Source organism: Momordica charantia (genome assembly GCF_013281855.1).
Source record: "Momordica charantia cultivar OHB3-1 chromosome 3 unlocalized genomic scaffold, Mcharantia_2.0 BLBB01000003.1, whole genome shotgun sequence".
NCBI classification, from domain to species: Eukaryota; Viridiplantae; Streptophyta; class Magnoliopsida; order Cucurbitales; family Cucurbitaceae; genus Momordica; species Momordica charantia.
Window position 1 is genome coordinate 14,565,573 of NW_028275161.1, and position 14,501 is coordinate 14,580,073.

Here is a 14,501-nt window from a genome sequence, read left to right on the forward strand (position 1 = left end):
GGCTTTAAAGCAAAGCTGTAAAGCGGATGATGCCAGTTAGGTGGAGTTAGGCGAGCGAGAAGATCCCCGTTTCACAACTCCCATAATGGCATATCCACTTCCACTAAAGATGAAGAAACCCAACATGAAACCGTATGATGGATCAACTTATCCGATTGATCACATCGACTTGTACGAAGGCTTGATGGAGTTAAATGCTGTAGGAGACGAAATGAAATGCAGGGCGTTCTCTGTCACTTTGAAGGGCCAAGCTAGGTCCTGGTACAGACAATTGAAGCCTAAAACCATCGGGTCTTGGAAACAGCTGGGGAAGATCTTCATAAGCCAATTTTCGGTGCAAGATGACAGGAAAATGCCCGACACACATCTTCTCACCATTTATCAATCGGAGAACGAGTCGCTGAGCGACTTCGTCGAGAGATTTATGGCAGAAAAAATTAAAGTCTCAAACTGCTCGGGTGATGCAGCCAGGATGACTTTCACATCGGCAATAAATAATCCCGACCTGGTACATTCTTTTGCCATCCAACTAGCTCAGACTTATGCCGAGGCAATCCAGCGAGCACGTCAGTATATGCATGCTGAAGATGTACTCCGGGCAAATCATCTCCAGCATCAAACCGTAATATCTAGGCATACAAAAGCACAAGGGCAGAGCTCGCAGCCGAAAGAAGGTAATGCAAATCGTGATTATGAGACAAAGAGGACTCCCCACGATAACCGATCTCAGCCAGAACGAACGATACGAGTTCATGATCGTCGTTTAAGGGAGTTCAACTATTACACCCCGCTCAACGTCCCCTTATCAGAGATCCTGGCCAACATCGAGAATAACAACTTGCATACGATGTTGGAGAAGTCGGGTAAAATGAAGTCGAGTCCGGATAAGCGGAGTAAGAGCTAATATTGCAGGTTTCATGAAGACCACAGACATGATACCTCACTTTCACTTGAGAGACCAGATCGAAAATCTGATCAGGCGAGGTCATCTGAAAAAGTATGTTGGGAAGAAAGATTCTTGTTCCTCTCAAGGGAAAAGAAAGTTCGACCGAACAAATCGTGACGATCAAGACAAATCTCCCTCACCCAAAAAAAGAGAAGCGGCTGGAAAAAGGCCCGTGGTGATAAACACCATCTTTGGTGGTCCAAGTGGGGGATACTCAGGCAATAAGAGGAAAGCCCTCATTCGAGAAACTACCCACAAAGTCAATACATCATATGTTCGGTCAACAGTGGCCATATCTTTTTCTGCAGATGACTTGGAGGGAGCTCATTTACCACACAAAGACGCCTTGATGATCTCGCCTATAATTGATAATGTGCAGGTCCGACGGGTACTCATCGATGGAGGGGCATCCACCAACATACTCTCACTCTCAACATATCTTGCTCTAGGATGGGAGAAGTCGCAACTAAAATGATGTCCAACACCCCGAGTCGGCTTCTTAGGAGAAATGGCCGCAACAGAGGGTTGTACTGACCTCTCGGTCACTATTGGAGAAAATGACAACAAAGTTCAGAAGGTTACAGAGTTCGTCGTGGTTGATGGTGCATTAGCATATAACACAATATTAGGACGACCATATATACATGAACTGCAGGCTATCCCCTCCATATATCATCAGGTAATGAAGTATCCAACCCCCTATGGCATGGGGATCATCAAAGGCGAACAGAAGGCCTCACGAGAATGTTATGCGACGGTACTGAAAGGTACCCAGACTTGTGCTGTTGGGACTACTTCATTCGACGTGACACCAGGCGATGAGCTCAACAATGAACTCGGATGGGGAACGTCGAAGCAAGAGCTGGAACAAATTAAGCTAGGGTCTAATGAAAAGTTTGGCAGCATTGGATTGGGGCTAAAAGCTCTAATACGAGAAGATTTAATTAATTTTCTACAAAAAAATGTCGATGTATTCACATGGTCTCATGAGCACATGTCAGGAATAGATTCCAACATAATAACTCATAGGTTGAATGTTGACCCAAATTGTAAACCTACCAAATTGACTCGACGCTACTTGTAGCGCTATAATATCTGAGGAGGTTAATAAACTCCTTAAAGCTGAATTCATTAAAGAAGTTTATTACCCCGCATGGCTCTCCAATGTTGTAATGGTAAAAAAGGCAAATGGGAAGTGGAGAATGTGCGTCGACTTCACAAATTTAAATAAAGCTTGTCCGGAAGACAACTTTCCACTTCCCCAAATTAACCAACTCGTCAATGCAACAGCCAGTCACTAGTTATTGACCTTCATAGATGCGTATTCGGGATACAACCAAATAAAAATGCATGTATCCGACCAAGAACATACGGCCTTCGTAACGGATCAGGGCCTCTATTGTTATAAAGTAATGCCCTTTGGTTTAAAAAATGCAGGAGCGACATATCAACTGTTGGTTAACATGATGTTCAACAAGCAGATATGTTGAAATATGGAGGTCTACGTAGACGACATGTTGGTAAAAAGCCTCACAGCCGAACAACATGTGGCCGACCTAATAGAAGCTTTTCGCGTATTAGACCAATATGATCATATGAAGCTAAACCCAACAAAGTGTGTGTTTGGGGTTTCTTCAAGAAAATTCCTACGATTTATGGTTAATCGCAGAGGATTAGAGGCAAACCCAGATAAAATTAAGGTCGTACTAAAGATGGAATCTCCAAAGAACTTGAAACAATTGCAATGCTTAAACGGCTGAAATAGCCGCATTAATTCGATTTGTGTCTCGCTCAACCGATAAGTGCCTTCCATTCTTTAAAATCCTACAGACAAAAGGGAATGTGGAATGGACAGATGAATGCGAGCAAACTTTTCTCAAACTGAAAGATTATTTGGGTTCGGCACCCTTGTTGTCAAAACTAGAGAATGGAGATTGTCTATATCTATACTTGGTAGTTTTGAATTCCGCAATCAGTTCGGTCTTAATAAGAAATAATGGAGGAATACAAACTCCAGTGTATTACACGAGTAAGTCACTTCCGAAGTGCCTTTGTTAAGATCGGAGTCAACTGTTGGTTCAGATGATCTCTTGATGGATAGTTCCGAATCGCGGTCAAACATGGAGACAAGTTGATCAGGGTTGACTTCCTTAGCAAACCTTTTTAACCATTCAACCGCATATTCGAGACCGCAGTACTCCAGGTCTTTCTCGAGTTGCCTGAACTCAGGAAAGTGAGACATTACTTCATACAAAAGGTCAAAATTGTTGAGTCTCGCCTCAATGTTGACAAGTTTGGATTCTGCATCCGCAAGCTTCGACACAAAGTCTTCTATCACTTTCTCAGATTGGCGGAATTTAGATTCAATCGTGGCCAGGTGCAACTCGGTCTGGCCGAGTTTCGATTTGGTATCCACCAATTCTGCTTCGGTCGATTCTCTCCTGACGACCTCCACATCCAAAGTTTGGGTGAGCTCGGTCTCGATTGTTTTCCTTTTCTCGATCTCTACTCTCAGGACGTTTCCCGTAGAGGTCTTCAGCTCCGCGAGTTCTTCCCACAATTGAGCAACGAGAGGTCCAACTTGATCAGGCTCGGCCTTCAGTTGGGAATTTTTAACCTGTAAACGGGACACTTCTTCTTCCAATTTGACCTGATCAACCTTAAACTTATTGTTTTCAATCATTCATTTTTTAGAGGCAGCAAGGACATTAAGGGTCTCACGCCTCAGGGTTTTAAACTCTTCTCTCCTTGGCCAGCAGCTCATATTCTTTTTGAAGCTCCTCCATCAAAATATTGTAGTTGGCGAGCCGAGCAGAACAAACGTCGGCCCTTCTAGTGGCCTCTGTGAGCTTGATTCTATTTTTACGACTAGCCGTGTCACGGTGAGAAAGTTCCATTCTAATGGAAGCCACTTCGCGGCAGGAAAGAGCTAATGCCTAAAAATTGAAGTTAAAAACAAGCTTAAAATAGCAGAGCTAATAAAAGGAAAAGAGGGAAAGTCAGGGTTTACCCTCGCGATGCATGTAGTGGCCTTGTGGAAGAGTTCATGGGATGATGAAGGATTGATACTTCAGATATGCTTCTCTGATTCATCCGAAAAAATAGGTTAAAGCCTGTCTGCGAGTGATAAAGTTTCACTCGTATGTAGATCAGTCAAGAAAGGGGGCACCAAATCTGCGGAGATAAGTGGAGATCCAGAAACCTCAAAAGAGCCTTCCCCAGCATCGGAAGGCCCGCTGGTGAAATCTGCATTGCCAATTAGAGGGGAGCATGATTGAGCCTCGTCAAGCTCCTAGAGGGATATCCCAGGTCCAGTTCATGGGGCTTCAAGTGCAGAGGCAGCCTCTCTCCAACCTCCGGACGAAGGGATAACGACCTCAGGAAGAATAGAAGGGGGAGCCCCTACATGAAAATCAACAGTTTGTGTGTTGACCAGGTCGGCCAATTCTTCATCGCGTCGAAGCCTCTTTCTTCTCAAAGGCAAGCCTTCAGCGCCACTTTCCCGTGGAGAGTGCTTGCTGGAGGTATCGTTCGTTAACGCACCAGTAAGAGGAGAGGCAGGCCCTTGCCCAGACGCATCTCCCGGAGTCTGTGGCTTAGCCGTAGGTGGTTGGGGAGGCCTGAACGGCTCCTCAGACCTATCGTCAGGCACAAATTGCACCTAGGTTACATGACCTCTCTTTCGCTGTACCTTTTTAGGGGGAGAACTTGTAGCCACTTCTTCCCCAGCTGCAAAACCTGAGGTACCAACTCCCAGCGGAATCTCTCAGCGACGGCTGCTTTTAAACTTCGTTGGACGAGGATTCATTTCCTCTACGCAAAGTTTGAGCAAGGTTAGTGAAATTTCAATAAAGCAAAAAAAAGAGGGTAGGGGAAACCAACCCTTAGAAAGTTCAACTGCGAGTCCACAGTCAAGTTCTTGTTGGACAGAAGGTCGGGACTATAGCGATCCCGAGCAGAAAGGGTTACATAGTTAGCCAGAACCGACCTAGACTCTTTTGTCAATTCGGGTGGAGGATCGATCAAAACTGCAGAATAATGAATAAGACAGTTTAAAGACAAACTTTAGCCGAAGTAAGGGAGAGTGTGAGCAAGTGTAGAGTTGAACTTATCCAATCTATCAAATTCCATAGGAACTTCACAATAAGGGGCCCCTTCGCTAGTAGTCATCAACTCGATATCGTTTGGGATCGAATAATTATACCTAAGAATCCCCAATAGTTTGTCGGGACAGTTGGAATATGAAAAGTCGGAGCAATCGCCTCTATTGTCCGGCGATTCGCCACGCTTATTCCGGCGGGATTTTCTACTTTTGACTGGAAGACTCTCTAAAGGGACTTGAGAAGTTGAGTCCTTATGGGAGCTAGCGTTGAATGACTTAGTCCTAGCTATTTACGAAGCTTAAAGAGCTAGAGCGAAATTGAAACAAACGCGAGGTTAACCAAAACGAACGCAAAGTAAGAATGGAAGAAACGCCTAACCTCGTGAGTTTGCAGCAATTGAAGTCTCCAGCAATGAGAATCTAAGAGCAATTTACAGGCACTCAAGTGAAATTTGTATTGAGCATTTATAAATACTTGACGGGAAGCGGTATCAACTCGGAAGAGAGGGGAAAAAATGAGTTCGGCTCTACACCTTGCAGTCTGACGTTAAACGCTACTTCGAGAAAGTTCAAATGGGCCCTTAGAATTTTCTCAAAGTAGGGGGCTATTGTTTAACCATCAAATTCCAAGGGACACGTCATCCGGTTTCGATCCATATAGCTAGCACGAGGTCGGATAATGGCTGAACTAAACACCTAACCGAGCTGGGTGTCAAGCTAAACAGTTTACTCCTCTTTTTACGCCACGACAGCCAAACCGCTCCCCCACTCAACGTGAAGTTTTCCTATTTTCATGGAAAGCTAACCGTATAGTTCAAAAAAAAGGAGCCAAGCTCCTCAACGGTCATTTGGCCACTACCCATCTATAAATACCACATGGTTAAATGAAGACGGTATGCAAAAACTGATTATTATACTTTCTAATTAATTTATCTAGCACAGAGACTAACTAGATCGTCGGAGTGCTTACTTGTTTTCTCATGTTCAATTCCACGAGTGCTCTCAGGATTTTATTGTGACTACCGATTATTTTTTGATAAGAACAAGGTTTGAATGTTATTTTCTTGGTCTGAATGTTAGATTCCACACCTCGCATTTAACTAAATTTCTTCTTACATTTCGAGCATATATTTCCATTTGTATCTCTAGAGTTTTTTTAGACTTTATACTATTTAAAAAAGGAGCTATATATATATATGTATATATGCATGTATGCATGTATTTTAGAATTTCTATTGTTTATAAAAGGAGTGTGTATATATATAACTTTTAGAATTTCTATTGTTTACAAAACGAGTTCTACTTATTTATTTTATTAAAAAAAAGTTTAGTAAAAAAAATCGAGATTTGAACCTCCAACCTGAACAAAAAGAGTTATATGTCATTTCTTGAACAAAAAGAGTTATATGTCATTTCTTGCTATTGTTCAGGTTAGCAAAAATGAGTTCTACTCCCTTCGTTTTTTTCTTTTTTTTTTCTTTTTTTTCTTTTTGAGTTGAACAACATATGAATGGATGGGAACTCAAACCATTTAATCTTTTGATCGAGATAATATACTTTAAATGAGATCCGCAAAAAATGAATTGCTACCACTTTAACTTCCTATCATACACTTGTTAGTATGTGGTACATGAATAATTTTTTTTATGTAATAAAATCAAAATACTATTATCTCAATATGGAAAGTAGTTTTTTAGTTCGAAAGTTATTCAATGAGCCTTTTTGTTGTTTTGTTTTAGATTACAAGAAATTTATTTTCACTTATCAAAATATTCTTAATAACTTTAGAATTGAGATACTTTCACAGTCTATATATATAATTTTTGTCAAATTAAATATAACTCAATTGGTTTAGACGTCTATCTCCAAATATTGTGACCAATCTCCATCCCACGCATATTATATTAAAAAATATATAGATATATAGTTCCACATTTTTCTTACTAAAGCAAATCAATTCGAATGTGAAAGAAATTTCAATGCTTTTTGTTATTTTATATGAATTTCAAAACGTGAACAATTTAAGTTTGATTTCATTTGGTTTTTGCCAAAATTAAAAAACAAAATTGATCCAGCTACTTGAGTTTGTATTTGTTGCAAATTGAATTGCTTTTCATTTCTCCGGATTAATTTATAGTATTTTTGTAGGTAATGTTTACAAAATCGTTGTGAAAGTGAGATCATGTACAGGCAACACGAATTTAACTCAACGATGATATATGTCTTTGATCAAGAGGTCACGAGGTCGAATCTCCTGTCTCGATTGTTGTACTCATAAAAAATGGTTGTCCGTGTTATTTATAATTTTGAAAAAATAAATAATATTTGTAATATTACTTGATTTATCAAATTATAATATATGTGAATGCCAAATTTTAGGTTTGGATCGTAAACAAAATGATGCTAGTCAAAAGGTTTTACTTAGCTCGGCGCCTCTAGTAAACTAGGTTCCTCATTTGGTGAGCTTTTGTACTTGATATCAAGAAAGCCCTACAAGTTGACTTGATGCAATTTAAGTGTTTCCCTAAGGTTGAGCTTGTGAGCTTTGGTTTTGGTTTCATCCAAAAGGTCTCATATGTCAGCGGAGATAATTCTCCTCTCTTATATATTTGGGATCAGTTCCTTTCCTAGTCAATGTGAGACTTTGTTTGCATTCACTTGCAAATCCAACAAACTAACGATCAAATGATCATTTAAAACTATTTTTCAAATCTCAGAGACTTAAAAGTGTTCATTTTAAAATAAATACATACTTCAATGTTTAGGGACAAAAATGTATTTTTCCAATTTATTTTTCTCATTTCTCTAATGATTTAACTTTTCTTGATAAGTGGAGAAATTTATTCATCAATTTGGTCATTAGGTCGATTCATTCCTGCAGGCCACAAGCTTAAATCACTCTTTGGACCTAAATTGGGCCAACTCATCTCTAACGATTTAGTTCTGAGAGAGATAATTAATGGTAGATTATTAATTAAATAGTTAATTTTTGTTTAAATTTCAATCCTTAATTTGTTAGATTTAGGATTTAGTTGAAGTGAAGATGTAGATGATTTTCGTGGGTTGTTTCGTTTGAGAGTGGGAATACTTTATCTTAATATACAATTCAATTATTTCATTTTCATACATTTTAATAGAAGGGAAAAGATTATGAAACTTCGGAAAAAATATCAAAACAAAAATGGTATTTGGAATTTGTAAACCAGCTTAGCAACCTTAACCACAAGGTGTAATTATATTATATTCAATACAACATTAAATGTGTGAAAAAAATTGTTTGATTAAAGTAAATAAAAGATAACATAGGACAATATTGATGCAGCATTTGGGTATGCTAGGTATACATAATAGATCAGTAAAGTGGTGTGGTGCTAAGCCCAACATCTCTAAGTCAAACAAAAATTTTGTTTAAAAACAGTAAAAAGTAGAGTTTTAAAACGAACATCGCACTCCAAGCATCTCTCTAAGGATTTATTCGAGTGGACTGGCTCCATCAGATTTCGTTAGTTGGAATTTGGTTGGACAGGTGGTCCGACACTGATCGGGTGATTTGACCCAAACGAATCGACCTACGTTACTTTCTTAGCCTAATTTTAAGTAAACTTAGTATAGTAATTTCAATATAACAAATAAACTAAAGAAAAACGAAAGACAGAGAAAAAAAAGGACAAAAAAGATAATAGTAATTTAATTGTTATACTTGGGATGAAAATGCTAATACAATATTTGCATTCTTCGGCTGGAGCTTTTCATTTTTCTTTGTTGGTTTTCGGTTAAATGAGTTAGTATTTGGCTAACCGTACATAATTGTTGGGCTTTTTCACAAATGTGGAAGAGGCTCACCAAAGGCCCAAAAGACGTAATTGTTGGGCTTTCTTTAAAATGAGTTCTTTCACCAATACGAGCAGCTCAACGATAATTAGTATATATTTCTTTCTTCGAGGTTAAAGGTTGGATCCCTATATTTAAATTGTTGTACTAAAAAAATTGTAATTTCTGAACTTTTAAATCATTTTATTTTAAATTTGGTGAGAGTGCATAGTTTTATCAATAGCTCATTTGAACCCTTCATCCATAGTCTTCTCATCATAAACTACAGTCTACATAGTAAATATATATATATATATATATTTACTAGCATATACAATTAAATTTAATAGAAAGCCTGAGCATCATTTTTAAATGAAAAATTTTCTAGTCACTCCTTTATAAAATTAATAAACATTTTATATTTGCCTTTAATCGTGATCGAGGAGAATTGTATAACCCTTATTGATTGATAATTGAGAATTTTAACGGTTGTAATACAAATTTTTAGAACTTCCACTTTATAATATAAATTTAATATGTTAAAAAAATATGTATTTAAAAAATGTCACAACTTTTATTTGTTTCAAATGTAGTAGACGTTTGACCTTTTGTAGTATGTTATAGTTAAAAATTGTTTTCTTTTCAACTTATTTAATTCGTAGTACTTATTCAATCTTAGTCATAGAGTCCTTACCCCCCCTAAAAATAAAATAACAACACGAAAGGACAATATTCGAAAAAAAAAAATTCATCATTGAATTTGAAAGTCATTAAATTGGTCCGGTAATGTCCTCGTTCCTTGTTTATAATTAAAAAAGTCAAGAATAATAAAAAAAGTTTTGATTGTTTCTAAAATTCATATACCGTTTGGAGAATATTTCAAAGAAATGAAAAATATAATTAATATCAAATGGATCCTAAAATAATTATTGGTATTGCAAAGTTGGAATCTAACCAAGAGACTCTTGAATTTCTTGGTAAACACTTGCACTTGTGTGTGTGTGTGGAAGGGAGAAATCAACTGGGGAACCAATCATTTCCATTTTGCGACTGTTTTTTTTTTTGGTGGTAAGATTCCGTTTCCAAGTTAGACTTGTTACCATCAAATTTTTTTTTTCCCTTTACTGTTCAATGTGACTGCTACAATTGGATACAAGTTTAAAAATCTGTATGTCCTTCATAATCATCTAAAATGCGTATTAAAATGGTAACATTTTCATATATGTTATTCCACTCATGTATTTACCCAATAGTTAACACTTGTTTTGTTGATACAGGAATTGGTAGCGGGTCGAGAGACTTTGTTTACATTCTTTGCAACTCCTTGAAAATCCAATGATTCACTTTTTGAATCAAGTGCTATTTATATTCAGTCTCGAATAGTTCATTCTCCGACATGAGATCATAGCATGATCTCTGACTCCCCACCAACAACAATAGTTTGCTTCTATCCAGCAAATCTAGATAGAGTACCGCTACACGAATCATATTGTGGGAACATTAGATGTCAATTACTACAAATACACTCTTACCTCCCCTCGAACAAATATACCTCCTTCTCCTATCAGAGGAGCTGAACTAACAATCTTCACGACTTGACAGATCTACTTTTCTTCTAGGTTTTTGACTATGGCACTCTAATACTACATGTTAAGGACAACGGTACTCCAAGTACCCAAGTATCTTCACAATGTCCACTTTGGATATAATCCTTAGTACAACTTTACTTTTGATTTCACTAAAAACATTCGTACTCACCTACCTATCATGGTTCATTATCTCCTCTAATCAATGTAGGATTTTGTTTGCGCTCTTTGTAGCTCCAACAATAGTTTGGGTCATTTCGACTTGTGGGTTGGCTCAAGTGGTTCAATCCAATCGCTTTTCTCAGAAAGTTCAATTTGAGTAACAATCTTTTTTATTTTAGTACGGGTGAACCCGAAGATGATATAAATTCACCCCAACACGTTCAAAATCTATTGTTTCTCTTCCAATAAATTTATAGGAATCAAATAAATGAGAAGCAGAATCCTGACGATTTTAAATATCTTAAAACGACCTTCATCAGGAATAAGAAACCACATTATCATAACCTAAGTTCTCTGTCATCCTTTGTCAATGAGTTATACGTATAGTTTTTCTCTAGTCGCTCAGCTCACAGCTAAACGCACAAATTAGTAACATCTGAGCACACAAATGTTTGCAAAATAAATTATTTTACAAAAGAAGAATAGGACAAATCTCACTTAAAATTTGCACCCACACTACAAACATTTTAAGTTCTAGGTGAAATATTAGATTTTACCTCAATTTGATTTAGGTGTACCAATTTTTATCCTAAACTTTTAATTTAATCAAATGGCACCTCGGATAGAATCGTCTTCGGCCATAAACTTGTAAAAGTTGTTGTAATGTTTACCCACTGATGGGTTTTTGTTTGAAAATTTGTTGAAAAAAAGTTAATATTGGTCAAATAAATTATAAAACATATCATTGGTACAAAATCAATAGGGTCTAAACAAAAAATGACATTGCACAGTTGATCTTAAAGTTTTGGTTGAGTAATTTATGGGTTGATTTTGTACCTTATTAAATCACAATTAATTTTGTACGGAGATTTATTTTCTTTTTTTTTTTTTGAAAAGTTATTGCATTAAATTAAGCCACTTAGGCAATAATTGAAGGGAAATCTCCCTTTACACAATCCAAAAGCCATCAAGGGAAGTTAGAAGACCAAAATGAGGTGGCTGACAAAACCCCCATTTTTGCGAAAAGATGAGCAGGTTTGTTACATATTCGAGCGACATGGGCGAAAGAAATCGACTCGAAGGATAGAGATACCTATCACACTTCCATCAACAGGTTCAGTTCATCACCTCAGGTATAAATTTAATCTTTAAGCAACCGAATTGTCAGGAGGGAGTCGGATTCAACTTCAAGATGATTGCAATTCATAGATCGAGCAAACCGCAGACCTTCCAAAATTCCTTTAATTTCAGCAAGCAGTGTGGTGGAAGGGAATGAGGAACGAAGACAGATTTGGCCGCTACCAAAACGCCATCAGACCTGAGCAAAAAAAACCCCAGACCCGAAGAAGAAGGTCTACATGAAGCATCAGTATTGAGCTTCAAATGGCCTTCACACGGAGGGTCCCAAATCTGGCACTGGTGGGGAAATGACATTCTTAGCATGCGAGTAACTTTGAATATAAGATCTAATCCACTTGCATTTTGTTTCAGGGAAAGAAATTTGCTTTCCATGAACCGTTGAATTTTGATCGCACCAAATTGCCCAACAGGTAACCGCGGCTAAATCCTTCTCATCTGGGTTAATTTTATTGATCACATCAACATAAAAATCAAAAAAGCTTGGATTTGAATATGTAGGGTACTAAGGTAGAGAGTGGAAAAGTGTCTGCCAAAACTTTCGAGCTCACTTGCACTGAAAAAGCGCATGGAAGATACTTTCTGGCTTGGAATAGCGGAGGGAACAAATAGTTAACAAATCTAAACCTCTGGACTGCAGAATCTGCCGTTGGAAGATGATTATGTGCTGCCTTCCATAGAAATAGTTTTATTTTTTAGGGAACAGCTAGTTTTCAGATTGATTGCCACTGATTTCCATGATGAGAATTGCTTGTAGAATAAACTTAATTAATGTAAGCAAGCTCGAAAAGTTTTGGCAAACACTTTTATGCTAGAGTATCTCTATCAGTGAGTGGAGCATATAGGAATCTCTTCCGTCTTAATCTCATATCTGTTATCCTTTTACTCGTTGTGCTGAAGCTTTTTTCTACCCAGCATCTTCTTAAGCAGCGTTTCTCTCTCTTGAAGTCCTTGTTGCAATTTTATGTTAACTCTATTTCGATTAAGTGATAACAACACTTGATATTATTTTATTTTGCATTTTTGGTATTCTTAACGTATGCTTAAGGTTTAATACATCGTCCATGTGGATTTCGACCTTGTTTATATTATAATTGGCTAGAATATAATGTGCACTTGCACTTGCATTCACATGAGTTGTGGACGTGCAGCAAGTTTGTAATTCTATAAATAATGCTTATGAAATCTGAGAATAAACAACTTAGAAATCTCATATTTGCTCTATGTTCTTTTTTTCAATACCTCTTCTCTGTGTTCTCTATTTGATCATGAAAAATAACCAAACCCACGAAGTTCGGACTCAACTAGTCACGAAAATATGAAGAACCCGCACGGAGAGAGTAAAAGGCTCCAACGCTTAAGTCATTACAAATTTGATATATTCTCAGAGAGATGATAGTTTCATGTATCTGGAAAAATGAACCAGCTGTTGGGAAAAATACTTACCAAGAATCATTTCCCCTTGCATAGTTATTGAGTGAAAATGCTAAATTCAACCACACAATTGAGAAAATATAGGGACAGCACAGTAAACGACACATAGAATTTATATTGGCTGATCACCCAAGCGAGGGCTACGTCCAGTCTTTCGCGACAAGCACGTTCTACTATAATAGGATTGCTACAATGGACATACAATATTTCTTACTCTAGAGGCCTCAACCAAAACCACCTAGCTTCTAGGAACAACGACAATATGATCCTAGGAATATAGGAATGAAAAAAAAACATCATCAATAGACTCGAGAACAATTGTCGAGGATGCACTACAACCCTGAGATTTCAATCTGCTTATGTTGCTCAACCAAAACATTGCCACAGTTGCCACACCTCTGTTAATTTGTACCACAACACACGAAACCTCAAGGAAAAAATCGTGATAGCGCTGCGATGCTTCACTCTCGACTAGATGGCTTTCTATAGCATGCCTTCATCTTTTTAATCCCTCTCTTCTTTGTCAGCCATTATGGATATTACTGGTCATCATCATTGTGACCTACTTATTAATATTCATAGGGTTCCATCTCAAAACCAATTAACAATGAGAAGAGTAGTTCATGTCTATTATAAACCTATGTAAAGTCCTTTCTTTTATGAATATGCGATCTTTTAACTCTACTGACACATGGTTGCCAATTATTTACCTCTAACATTCTCCTTGTAATTTCATGGTTTTCCTATGGTTCTTATTTGAATAATAATGGTAGGTAATAGTAATATAAAAAATTGTAGGTAATCAAAAGAGAAATCTATTCCAATTATAGCCCCCTCGAGTCTTGATCAATACTTTTAAGAACAACTAAAATGTGAATTTTATTTCAAATTTAACAAGGTTTATGTCTCAGCATTGTTTTAATTATTGTCACCTTTAGCTTTATTTAATTTTATCTTAATTTCAAGTTTAATTTTAGGTAAATTTGACAATTGGTATGAAATTAATGAATTTAGATAAAGAAACAGTTATATTTTAAAAGAATATCTTATTTTATGTATATCCGTTCAAGAATTTTTTTATTATTATATTTAAAAAGGCTGATGTTTGAATTTGTTGGAGAAATACGCATAGAAAACTCAAGGAAACACAAAATTAAAAATCCGAACCCAACGTAGCGTCGTTTCCTTAAGAAAATTTTGTTCCCTCGACGGTACTCAAGGTTTCATGAACAATTCTCTCCTACGATAGGACGGATATACCAACCTGTGAATGCAGCACTTCACACAGGACTCAACGAACTCACAGTATTTAAGTACTCGGAGG

At 37.2% G+C, this 14,501-nt stretch overlaps 1 long non-coding RNA gene across 1 annotated transcript; it reads left to right on the plus strand.

The window, feature by feature from the left end:
• The first annotated feature begins 11,566 nt into the window (after nt 1–11,566).
• Nucleotides 11,567–12,546, plus strand: LOC111020500 (uncharacterized). Its single transcript, XR_002602681.2, has 3 exons — nt 11,567–12,025; nt 12,098–12,156; nt 12,245–12,546. It is a non-coding gene; the product is annotated as an uncharacterized LOC111020500 (long non-coding RNA).
• Nucleotides 12,547–14,501: the final 1,955 nt, after the last annotated feature.